The sequence below is a fragment of the Notolepis coatsorum genome (assembly GCF_963971535.1).
Source record: "Notolepis coatsorum genome assembly, chromosome: 9".
Classification (NCBI taxonomy): Eukaryota; Metazoa; Chordata; class Actinopteri; order Aulopiformes; family Paralepididae; genus Notolepis; species Notolepis coatsorum.
Genome location: NC_140173.1, coordinates 34,474,922 through 34,484,921, shown reverse-complemented (window position 1 = coordinate 34,484,921; position 10,000 = coordinate 34,474,922).

Below are 10,000 nucleotides of genomic sequence, written 5' to 3'. Positions count from 1 at the left end.
CGTCACGGCCCTGCTAGCGTCTGATAAGCTTTTTGATTCGCTCCGTGCATGTTATTCGTGCATGGACCTTTTTAACCCTTTCTGAGTGGAATTTCCGGCGTCAAATGGAAAAAAATAAATAATGAAATTAGATACCAATGATTGTAAACTACCCATAATTGAAGAGTAGGGTTTAACCTGCAAGTTGGCCTTTAAGCTTCACCCTGCTGTCACTTAAACTGCTGCACGGAAAGATGGGAAATCCCTTTACTAGAAACTATAGGAAGGAGAAAGGGGAGAGATAGAGAGAGAGAGAGAGCGAGAGAGACAGAGAGAGAGAGAGGACAAGCAATAGAGGTAAGTCAATGAAATAGAGAACAAACACCCAATGAAAGTAAATGAATAAAACAGAGAAAGAAAGAGAGAAGGAAAGTAAGACACAAGTAGAGAGGAAAAATAAAGAAAGAAATAGATACGGCGAGGTGGACGCCGAGACTTATTTAACAAGAGACGGAGGGACATTTATCCGCCAGTCATGCAGGGTAGGGTTTCATCTTGGCAGCTCCAAGTGAATGGCCATTACATTAGCTAAGGACATCACAGCATACAATCACTACTATGTTGGGGGATATGAAAGACGAAGCCGCCCACACCAGGCGCAGGGAGACGGTCATGGAAAGCCCAGCGACCATGAAATAGCCAGACGGGCGTCTGGAATCAACTTCCAGTCTGAGATGTGGAGGGATGAGTGTTTGGGGCCTGGGAGGTGAGTGTTTGGGGCCTGGGGGGTGAGTGTTTGGGGCCTGGAGGTGAGTGTTTGGGGCCTGGGGGTGAGTGTTTGGGGAGTGGGGGTGAGTGTTTGGGGCCTGGGGGGTGAGTGTTTGGGGAGTGGGGGTGAGTGTTTGGGGAGTGGGGGTGAGTGTTTGGGGCCTGGGGGGTGAGTGTTTGGGGAGTGGGGGTGAGTGTTTGGGGCCTGGGGGGTGAGTGTTTGGGGCCTGGGGGTGAGTGTTTGGGGCCTGGGGGGTGAGTGTTTGGGGCCTGGGGGTGAGTGTTTGGGGCCTGGGGGTGAGTGTTTGGGGCCTGGGGGATGAGTGTTTGGGGAGTGGGGGTGAGTGTTTGGGGCCTGGGGGGTGATTGTTTTGGGCCTGGGGGATGATTGTTTTGGGCCTGGGGGATGATTGTTTTGGGCCTGGGGGATGACTGTTTGGGGCCTGGGGGATGAGTGTTTGGGGCCTGAGGGATGAGTGTTTGGGGCCTGAGGGATGAGTGTTTGTGGCCTGAGGGATGAGTGTTTGGGGTCTGGGGAATGAGTGTCTGGGGCCTGGAGGATGAGTGTTTGGGACCTGGGGGATGAGTGTTTTGGGCCTGGGGGATGAGTTTTTGGGGCCTGGGGGATGAATGTTTGGGGCCTGAGGGATGAATGTTTGGGGCCTGGGGGATGAGTGATGGTGCGTGAGGGCTGAGTGTTTGGGGCCTGAGGGATGAGTGTTTGTGGCCTGGGGGATGAGTTTCTGGGGCCTGGGGGATGAGTGTTTGGGGCCTGGGGGATGAGTGTTTGGGGCCTGAGGGATGAGTGTTTGTGGCCTGGGGGATGAGTGTTTGGGGCCTGTGGGATGAGTGTTTGGGGTCTGAGGGATGAGTGTTTCCTCCACCAGAGTATACAGTAATGCACCTCCAAGCCACCAGGTGAACCTCTCGCCTGGTGAACCTCCCGCCTGGTGAACCTCCTGCCTGGTGAACCTCCCGCCTAGTGAACCTGCTGTCTGGTGAACCTGCTGCCTGGTGAACATCCTGCCTGGTGAACCTCCCGCCTGGTGAACCTGCTGCCTGGTGAACCTGCTGCCTGGTGAACCTGCTGCCTGGTGAACCTCCTGCCTGGTGAACCTCCTGCCTGGTGAACCTTCTGCCTGGTGAACCTCCTGCCTGGTGAACCTCCTGCCTGGTGAACCTTCTGCCTGGTGAACCTCCTGCCTGGTGAACCTGCAGCCTGGTGAACCTCCTGCCTGGTGAACCTCCCGCCTGGTGAACCTTCTGCCTGGTGAACCTCCTGCCTGGTGAACCTCCTGCCTGGTGAACCTGCTGTCTGGTGAACCTGCTGCCTGGTGAACCTCCCGCCTGGTGAACCTCCTGCCTGGTGAACCTGCTGCCTGGTGAACCTCCTGCCTGGTGAACCTCCTGCCTGGTGAACCTCCTGCCTGGTGAACCTGCTGCCTGGTGAACCTCCTGCCTGGTGAACCTCCTGCCTGGTGAACCTCCTGTCTGGTGAATCTCCTGCCTGGTGAACCTCCTGTCTGGTGAACCTGCTGCCTGGTGAACCTCCTCCTGCCTGGTGAACCTCCTGCCTGGTGAACCTCCTGCCTGGTGAACCTGCTGCCTGGTGAACCTGCTGCCTGGTGAACTTCCTGTCTGGTGAACCTGCTGTCTGGTGAACCTGCTGCCTGGTGAACCTCCCGCCTGGTGAACCTCCTGCCTGGTGAACCTCCTGCCTGGTGAACCTGCTGCCTGGTGAACTTCCTGTCTGGTGAACCTGTTGCCTGGTGAACCTGCTGCCTGGTGAACCTGCTGCCTGGTGAATTTCCTGTCTGGTGAACCTGCTGCCTGGTGAACCTCCTGCCTGGTGAACCTGCTGCCTGGTGAACCTGCTGCCTGGTGAACCTCCTGTCTGGTGAACCTGCTGCCTGGTGAACCTCCTGCCTGGTGAACCTCCTGCCTGGTGAACCTCCTGTCTGGTGAACCTCCTGTCTGGTGAACCTCCTGCCTGGTGAACCTCCTGTCTGGTGAACCTCCAAGAGTCCCTTCAGTTGATGCCTTTAGAGAGCAGGGAGCCGAGGGAAGAAACACCAGACAACAAACACACAGCAAAAACAAATAAAAAACAGTGCTCTATAAGTTCACATTGTTTTAGATATCTACAGTACATATTGTATCTATCAGATCGCCCTGTCTGTTAGTTTTAAGATAGATAGTCAAGAAAAGGTTGCAAAATGTCTTTAAATGTGCTGGGCTGCCCTGCGTTCTCATAGCGTATTCTCTCCATGTGTAGCATATTAATGAGTTGTTCTGTCAACCAGGTTTGGAAAAGTGGTACTATTTCTTTGTTCCACAGCATTAAAATGCATTTCTTTGCAATTACCATGCCATATACTGTATAGTCTGTATCTCAGAGTAATTGAGTGTTGTCATATTTTGTGACCAGCCGGAAATAGCCACTACTGGGTCTGGGGGAAAGTCATGTGTGTAGATGTTTGAGTAGCATTGGAACACCTCACTCCAGAACCTATGGAGCTTCGGGCAAAACCAGAAGAGGTGACCCAGTGAGCCCTCAGCAGATTTACATCTGGTACAGAGTGGTGCGACTGAGGGGTATATTGAGTGCAATCTTGTACAAGAATAATGAAGTCTATGTATCACCTGAAATTTAATTAACTTATGTCTGAAATTAATAGAACAAGAGTGGAATACTGCGGAGGCCCTCATCCTAGGTGTCCACCTGGACATCTCTCTCCCAGGACCTCCTCAAGCATTGTGTAGATGGAATACAGTGTTCTGTAAATGAGTCTACAAACTTGGATATCAGGCCTTTGGTATTGGGCTCTGTAGTCATGAGGGAATATATCACAGCAATCGGTGTATAGTTTTCAGAATTTGGAATATTTAAACTAAGTATAGTTCCTAATTTGTAAATATCGAAAGAAATTAGTGGGGGGGGGGGGGGCGCCTATTTAAGGTGGAGTTGGGAAAATTTGGCAAAATGACCATCTATGTAAAGGTTTTCTATAGAGACTATTCCTTTTTCCTTCCATTTGAAAAGCATGTGGTCTGATTGTGAAGGGGGGAAAGCATGGTTATGACAGATGGGAGTGCAGGCCGACGTCTCTGGTCATTTAAAAACTTTTCTGATCTGGTACCATATTTTCAACGAGTTCTTTATCATAAAGTTGTCTTTTATAGCGGCCCCAAGGGACCTTTTTGTTGCAAAGAGAAGTGCTGGGAGAGTTTTGTGTTCTTGTTCTGTTCACCCTGATTCCTAGTATTCCCCTGTTCTATATATCTTAGTCAATTATAATAAATGACCTGCTTTTGGGTTTTACTCATTTCCTCGTCTCTACTTGCTCTGCGTCTGCGTGTGGGTTCTGGTTCTGGCTCTGCGTCTGCGTGTGGGTTCTGGTTCTGGCTCTGCCTGTGGGTTCTAGTTCTGGCTCTGGCTCTGCGTGTGGGTTCTGGGTCTGGCTCTGCCTGTGGGTTCTGGTTCTGGCTCTTGTATATCCATCACAGTTGGACGCCCTGAGCTGTAGAACTAAGCATCCTTTTCATAATCCCTTGTAGGGCTGGGTGATATGGCCAAAAATGTTATCGCGATAAAATGATAAAATTATTTTCATATAACTCGATATCGATAATTATCGTCGATATAATGTCTGTCAAGTTTAATTAACTTCTTATGCCCGGCGCCGATGGACGGGCTATGCTGCTGCGAATGTCTCGAGTTGATGTCGTCATCAGTCCGCGCACGTTAGCAGTTAGTCAGAGCAAGCGGTGTATCCCATGACAATGTACTAAATATGACTCTAAAATACTCCGTTCCGCCCCAATACATTGCAACAACGTCCACCGCATACCCCACACTACTCTAACCGTGGCCTCAGAATTCACGCCACACACCCACTCGGCACGTAAACTATAAAATAGCGCCGTGCAAGCTAATTATCCTAGCCAGCCTTGTTTCAAATGTACAAAATATCACCCTAAAATACTCTGTTCCGCCCCAATACATTGCAACGACGTCCACCGTATACCCCACACTACTATAACCGTGGCCTCAGATTTCACGCCACACACCCACTCCGCACGTAAACTATAAAATAGCGCCGTGCAAGCTTATTATCCTAGCCAGCCTTGTTTACTACTTGAGTCCTACCTTTCTACCCAGAGGTGCAGCGCGGGTCTCCTTCCGCTGTCGGCCATCTCCTTCACTGATTGGTTGTTAGTGCGTGTGCTCATATCTAAGCTTGGAAAATCGATATATCGAAACTTTGCGACCACGTTTCATGTTTATTTCGAGGAAATAATTTATCGCGATAGTTATCGTTATCGTTTTATCGCCCAGCCCTAATCCCTTGCCTTGTGTCGTGTTTAGGGTGACCAGGTTAAAATTGTTCAGTAGTTGCAGGACAGCTGCACTGCTTTTGCGGGACAATGCGGGACACGTAGGTGAGGGGAAAAAAATATGATTTTTTTTATTGCTAATTAAAATGAAAGAAATGTATTTATTATTTAAATGCCTTTATTTCATATTCGACGGCGACGGTAGGCTATATATAGCAGATTTTGTTATTAATCTGAGAGAATTAGTCTATTATTAATCTAATGAGAACACACAGCCTGCGTTTAACTTTTTTTTTCTTTCCCCTCACGTATTAAACGTGCCCTGGCTGGCTGGCTCGGTGAGGCTCTCTCTCTCCACTTTGTAGCCTAGACCGGCTCTACCGGACCCGGTGTCTGTGGGGGCAGTGGCGGGCGAGGTGGCGAGTTTCTCTCACGGTTTTATGGACAGCTTCGGTCCCTCGCTGGCTCACGGTGGCGGCGCATCATCATCCCCCGGTGCAAGGTCCGCATCTCGCCGGAGTCATGGAGTATTATTAGCAGTGTAAAGACAGCGCAACTGTCTTTCCGGTATGTCAAGTATTTGAGCCGTGCCGTTTATTAAAGTCAACGCGTATATACGGCAATTTGGGGGTAGAGGTGCGTGTTCACCGGCAGAGGGGTCGGCGGACAGGCAGCAGGCTTTTGCCCCGAGCAATAACATACGGTTATCCTATAACCATAGTTATATGAGTATAGCGAGCGCTCTGCTCTATTGGAACCCTATCCCTTATCAATCTAATACTGAATAAATGTCTTCACATGTACACACCCATCTGCCTGGCCACACCCACATCCGCTCCTCTACATAAGCGGGGACGTGGCCATACTAACAGCTCCTTCCCAAGTCTTTCACCACCAAAGGCGAAGACCACGGGGTCCTCAGTGAGTCAGAGCAGAGTGCTCGCTATACTCATATAACTATGGTTATAGGATAACCGTATGTTATATTATCGTATAGCTTACGCTCTGCTCTATTGGAACACAGAAGCTGAGCATAGCGGAAGCTCGACAAATGTACCCGCTGAGGCCCCCCACAACCATCAGAACCGGGGAGGACCCGAGCCCCCGGAGGGAATCGGATCCGACTGTGCGAAGAGGGTTTAGCAACTCAAACACACAGGGTGAGCAGATCGTGGGACTTACCTTCACACAGAAGGACCCGCGACTACTCAGGCACGCATCCCACATGTTGATGGTCATCCAATACCGACCCGCCCGCCATCATCCCCGACATGTAGCGCGCTAGCTGCGCGATGTTGGAGGTCGCAGCTAGGCTCTGAGTCGCGGCGATGTACACCTGGTCACTCCAATTTGCCAACTGCCTAGCCGATTTCCCTTGGGGAACCGGCTTACGCAACGGCTCCCACACTATTTCGGGGACAAAGTATGGATGCCATCGGGCTATCAAGCCGAGGCACCCCGTCCTTTAGCCCCTGGACCAAACCCGCCACCCGCGTGACTGGCACGTAGGCGGGGGTAAGGCCAACAATGCGAGAGATTACCTGTCCCTGTTTCACGTAGGCCTCCAATGATGGGAAGAATGGGCAGACAATGCCCGTCTCTCTCACAGGACGACGTTGCCAGAGATGACCTATCATGTCATCAGGAACAGGTTGCGGCAGTGGCTGCGGCAATGCCACACCATTATCGGCTGCGGCGGCCGCCATGAGCTCGGGGAACAAGGCAAGCAACTCCCCTTGCGTACCTCCCTCCACGTCACTCTTGTCCCTCACGTACGGGAGGCTGCCACGTTTGCCACCATCCGACGCGGCAGATAGCTGGGCATCTTGTCTCAGGGTCGGAGGTTCTAACCCAACACCGGAGTACAAGGGACCCCAAGGAGACGCAACACTCCCTGCCACTCCCCGAGGGGGAGAGTGATACGTCTCTACTGGGGCTTCGAACAAGAGAGCTCTTGCCCCCTCCATATAATCCTCAGTCTCCATCGGAAATGGAGACGAGGCAAGAGAACTCTCGTCCGGCTCCAGCACAACATCAAAGCCAGCCCGTTCGCCCCTGCTGCTCGCCGCCTTACGACGAGAGCGAGCAGAGGCGAAGAGTCTGCGTCGCAAATCCCCAGCCACCAGAGGAGCTGTCGGCCTGTCGGCCGACTGTCCATTGGCGGGGGAACCAGGGCCGGAACCAGGCCATCTCACGGGAGATGGAGGCTCAATGGCCCCTCGGAGAGGCAAACTCACCACCGGGCGCCGCCAGGGCGTATCTGACTGCCAAGACCTCCGAGCCAGAGATGCCCCACGACGCACGGAGGACGGGGCAATGGTGAAGCGCTGGTGAAGGGTGACGTTGCGAGCATCCAAACCCTCCGAAGGTGCAAACATTATGTCTTAGCTTTTCTCGTAAATTGGCGAGAGAGAGAAAAATAAGATACAATGTCCACGTAGCTCCTTTCCAACAACTATTTCGGCACTAAACTCAAGTGGTGTATACAGACACTTGTCGGTGGTGAAAATAGGGAAGGAGCTGTTAGTATGGCCACGTCCCCGCTTATGTAGAGGAGCGGATGTGGGTGTGGCCAGGCGGATGGGTGTGTACATGTGGAGAAATGTATTCACATTAGATTGATAAGGGATAGGGTTCCAATAGAGCAGAGCGTAAGCTATACGATAATATACAGTAACTGTTCAACTCCCCTGGAGCCACAGCCAGCAGAGAAGCATGTTTACTTTCGCTTTCAAACCAGCTGCAGCCTGAGAACTGGAGTGTGTGAGGGGATGTAACACTAAAGATGGTGGCAACGATAAACAATTGCTGCAAAATAAACATAAATTAGTTGTTTAAATAATAATAAAAAATATATAATCTTTTTAATACTAATACAAAAATTGATAATTATCGATATCGAGTGATATGAATTTTTTTATCGTGATAACATTTGTGGCCATATCGCCCAGCCCTAGCTGTGAACCACAGATGAAGCTAGTTTAAACCATACATTATATCAAACATAATGAGTTTCATATAATGAGTTTCATAATCCAGTTACACATGGAATAACATAGATAGCACAAGACCTATGACACCCTTTATAATGCCTGACACAATGTTTGGTACAATGTACAGTTTGATACAATGTTTGGTACAATGTACAATTTGATACAATGTTTGATACAATGTACAGTTTGATACAATGTTTGATATAATGTACAGTTTGATATAATGTACAGTTTGAAACCATTTCCTCGGTAGAACAAAGTTAAATCAATTCAGAGTTTGATTGAATTCAAGATCTAATTATTAAAAATTAAATATAAATATAATATATATATATTTTTTTATCTACTTCTTCTCCCCATTTTCTATTTTTCTCCCATCCCAATTTCGTATTGTCCAATTCTTCCCTCCCCTGTCTCGAACGTTGTTAGGCCATGCCTCCCACAGGTCGGCTGCAATGTGGACGAAGCCTTGCATCACGTGTCCCCTCCGGTACACGAGGAGGCAGCCGTCGTATCTTTTCACCTGCACAGCGTGATCTCTCAGCGGCGAGGAGTAACGCGTGGGAGGCTCAAGCTGCCCCCGATACTTCCTGATTCTGCTGTACAGGCGCACCAACCAACCTATAGGAGTCGCTGTCCACAACGTCCCATTCCCACCCACAGGCTTTCCCACCCCCTAATACTGCCAATTGTATTAGTATGAACGACCAGCCAAGCCGGAAGCAACGCAGAGAGCTGGGCTCGAACCCAGCATCTCCTGCGTTAGTGGTGAGCGCCTTGCTCACTGCGCCACTTAGCCGCCCTATAATATAATATATAATGATAATAATAATATAATAATATAGTAATAAAATTAAAACATATCCAAAATGATTGTAACTGAAAACTCACTAGCAAGAGAATTGCAGTTTCATTCTTCAATATGTATTGACTGCCTTGAAAGTGAACTATACTCTTGTAAGTTCCCCATCCCTCCCCCTCCCACTCTCTCTCTCTCTCTCTCTCTCTCTCTCTCTCTCTCTCTCTCTCTCTCTCTCTCTCTCTCTCTCTCTCACCTGGACAAGAGGCAGGGGAACTATGTGAGAATGCTATTCATCGACTACAGCTCGGCATTCAATACCATAGTCCCCTCCATACTCATAGCCAAGCTCAGGGACCTGGGCTTGAACTATGACCTCTGCCAGTGGGTCTTGGACTTCCTGACTGGCAGACCCCAGGTGGTGAGAGCAGGCAACTGCACCTCCTCATCCATCACCCTCAACATAGGGGCCCCCCAGGGCTGTGTTCTGAGTCCCCTCCTCTACTCCCTGTACACACACGACTGTGTGGCTCAGTGGAGTAGCAATACAATCATCAAATTTGCTGACGACACAGTGGTGGTGGGCCTGATCTCTGCCAACGACGAGAGGGCCTACCTGGAAGAGGTCAAGGTCCTGGCGGGATGGTGCCAGGAAAACAGCCTCTCCCTGAACGTCAGCAAAACAAAGGAGATGATTGTGGACTTCAGGAGGTCGGGGGTCAAGGACTACAGCCCCCTCAGCATCGACGGGGCACCGGTTGAGAGAGTCAACAGCTTTAAGTACCTCGGAGCCTACATATCCGAGGACTTGACATGGACCACACACGTTGACAGTGTTGTGAAGAAGGCACGACAACGCCTCTACTTCCTCAGGCGCCTAAGGAAGTTCCAAGTCAGTCAGAAGATCCTTAAGAACTTCTACTCATGTACAATAGAGAGCATCCTGACTGGCAACATCACCTCCTGGTTTGGGAATAGCACTGCACAAGACCGAAGCAGACTACAAAGAGTGACACGTTCAGCCGAACGCACAATTGGAGGGGGGCTCCCCACCCTCCAGAACATTTACAACAAGCGGTGCAGGGGCAAGGCTAAGAGAATCATTAAAGACTCCAGTCACCCG